Source organism: Muscardinus avellanarius (assembly GCF_963383645.1).
Source record: "Muscardinus avellanarius genome assembly, chromosome: 4".
Taxonomy (NCBI): domain Eukaryota; kingdom Metazoa; phylum Chordata; class Mammalia; order Rodentia; family Gliridae; genus Muscardinus; species Muscardinus avellanarius.
Genome location: NC_137789.1, coordinates 76,315,400 through 76,318,120, shown reverse-complemented (window position 1 = coordinate 76,318,120; position 2,721 = coordinate 76,315,400). Strand labels below are relative to the sequence as shown.

The window sequence follows — 2,721 nt, the reverse complement described above, 5'->3', positions numbered from 1 at the left end:
CTCCTAAGATGGGCCCATATTTCTTCAATGTCAGATTCCTGCTGTTGGATATTTTTTTCTAGATTAGAAACTATGCATTCATTTTTGGATTGCTCATCTTCTAAGAGCGAGATTCTGTTCCCCATGTGGTCTAATCGGTTGTTTGTGCTTTGAATTGAGGCCTTTACTTCATTAATTGCATCCTTTATCTCTTTTTGGCTCTCTCTGAGTTCTTTTCGAAGCACCTCTATTATTTCTACAGTTATTTTTCCTGATTTGATCTTCTAGAAATCTCTGATTTTCTGTTTTATCAGGTTCTGATGTTGTGGGGTTGTGCACATTCATTACTTCAGTGTTATTCCTCTTTCCCATGATTTCGGAGGTTTGTGCCTTCTCTTGGTTCTTCCCTTGGGTCACTATGGCTTCACTTAAGGTGCTCTGGATCTCGAGTCTGTATTATCCCAGACTCCACTACTCCTTTACTGGGTTGTATCACAGAGTCTCCGACCCAGGGAGTCGATAGAGGCTGCTTTAAACTATGGGGGGTGCCAGGTTGCACGTTCTCCTATGGTGTGATATCTCTGCCACCACCACTCCCTCACTGGGTCAAGTCCCAGGAGGCCCAATACTGCGATTTCTCCTCTGTGGCCCGCACTTTGACTCACTGTTCTTGAGTACGCAGATGTAGCTGTACTGGACTCGGTGAATTCACTGCTACTGCCGCCGCCGGTGGCAATATGGCGCCTCTGCCACGCCCTCGGCCATGAGGCTGGTGTATTTTTTCTTCTCTGGTTTTGATTTCCACTCTGAATCCCTGCAGCGTGTGCTGAGCTCAGCCACTGGGAGCTTTAAATGCTGTCTGCGCCGAAAGATCCCGCCTGGCTGTTTCGCAGCGGCTTACCTGGCTTGCTGTAGCCGTCCGTTGAGTTCGCCGCTGCCGCCGGCAGTATGGCGCTGCTGCCGCGTCCTCGGGCGCGTGTGTGTCCTCTATGGCCCTGAGCTCTGTTCTCAGTCCGCTTTCTCTCTGGAGCCTGGTGGTTTTTTTTGTTTTTCTGGTGATGGTGTTTTCTGGCTATGAAAGGCGCTCTTTTTGTGGTAATGGAGATTGGTTGTTAGCGGGACTCTTAAGCCCCGCTTTTCTCGGTCGCCATCTTCCCGCTCTTTGTGACTATTTTTAAACCTTTCTTTCTTGATTTAGAATAAAAGTCATTGTGACTTTTATGATGGTGTGTGTGTATGTGTGTGGGGTTACAACAAATGTATTTTTATGCTACCAAGCTAAATAGTATATACAGTAAACATGTTCCAAATTGTTTCTCCATTTTTTATTTCTAATCAGAAATGCTTCAAAATATTGTTTAAAATCTTAAAACTTTCCCCATGGTTTTAAAATCACTTGGAATGCTCTATTAATTACTATTAGTTTGCCAGGCATGGTGGTGCACTTGTTGTTTCAGTACTTAGGAGGCTGAGACAGAAGGATCTCAGCTTCAAGGCCAGCCTCAGCTGCTTCGTGAGGCCTCTAAAACTTAGTGAGATCCTGTTTCAAAATAAACAATAAAAAATAGAGCTGGGGGTGTAGCTCAGAGATAGAATGCTCGTGGGTTCAATCTCTGGTACTGAAAAAAAAAAATTACTGTTAGTTAAGTAGGAAACTGCTCCAAAAAACTGGGGAGACACATGTCAGTCTGACTTAGATCATTCTTCTGCAGTGTTCTAGGATTTCAGGTCAAGTCTTATCAGAGGCTTCATGGAAAAAATGCCCATGGAGTGGAAGAGCTGCAGCTCTCTCTGGACAGTGCAGCGTCTACCCTGGCTTCTCATCGTGCGAGGACCTTGAAGCTCTGTGGTTGCTTTGGAACAACCTGATCATCAAATCAGGCAAAAAGAGTGAGAGCCAGAGGAGCCGGGGAAGAGCCGACAGCTTGTTGTTTTTTTTCCCTTTAGCACTAAATAAAGAAAGAAGAAAGGACGGACAGCAACTTGATTCCCATAGAAAGAGTTAAAGATGTTTTGTTCTGGCACAATAATGGCACAAAGCCAAAATAAAAAAAAAAAAACCCTTGCATTCAAAGCAAAAATTATATTATAAAACAAAGCAAAAGTAATGGATGAGGTTCAATCATTAAAAAAGCTGACAGGTGCGGGCAGCTGGATGCCATTGTGAGTGACCACGATGAAATCAGCGCGGTGGCTTTGGGGACTGACGATCCTGGGCTCCTCCTGGGCGGCCCTGTCCATGGGAGCGCTGGGCCCTGCCTGGAGCTGTGTCCATGGGAGCTGTCCATACCCTGCCTGGAGGCTGTGGCCGCTGCCCGCCTACTTACTGGGACCCATTGGCTGCTACGCTCTGGGCACTGTGGGAGGTCAAGTGCCCACTTTTCATGACTGTGAGGACGCAGCGTGAGCTGCCGAGCCAGATCCAGGAGGCCTGAGCTGACCTTACCTGCTGTGGGCTGCGCTTCTAATGCCCTGTCTTCCCTGCCCGACAGCCTTCCCTCCCTTTCCCCATTAAAGAGCAACTTTATTTCTTAAAAAAAAAAAAAAAAGCTGCAGACAGTTTAGTAAAATGTCCCCGTGGTTAGAAATGAACAGACTCACTGTCCCCGGTGGTTACATTTTTTTACCTTATCTTTGCGAAAGGGCAAATCTTACAAATCTGAAATCATGAAATCTGATTCTGATTTCTAAAGATCAAATCTGAAATCATGGAGTGAGTTCTAAAGTGATGATTCAGATTAA

The 2,721-nt window shown here is 45.7% G+C and overlaps 1 pseudogene across 1 annotated transcript; it reads left to right on the top strand.

The window, feature by feature from the left end:
• Window positions 1-2,155: 2,155 nt before the first annotated feature.
• Window positions 2,156-2,447, top strand: LOC308262327 (dolichol-phosphate mannosyltransferase subunit 3-like; annotated as a pseudogene). Its single transcript has one exon. The product of its transcript is annotated as a dolichol-phosphate mannosyltransferase subunit 3-like (transcript).
• Window positions 2,448-2,721: the final 274 nt, after the last annotated feature.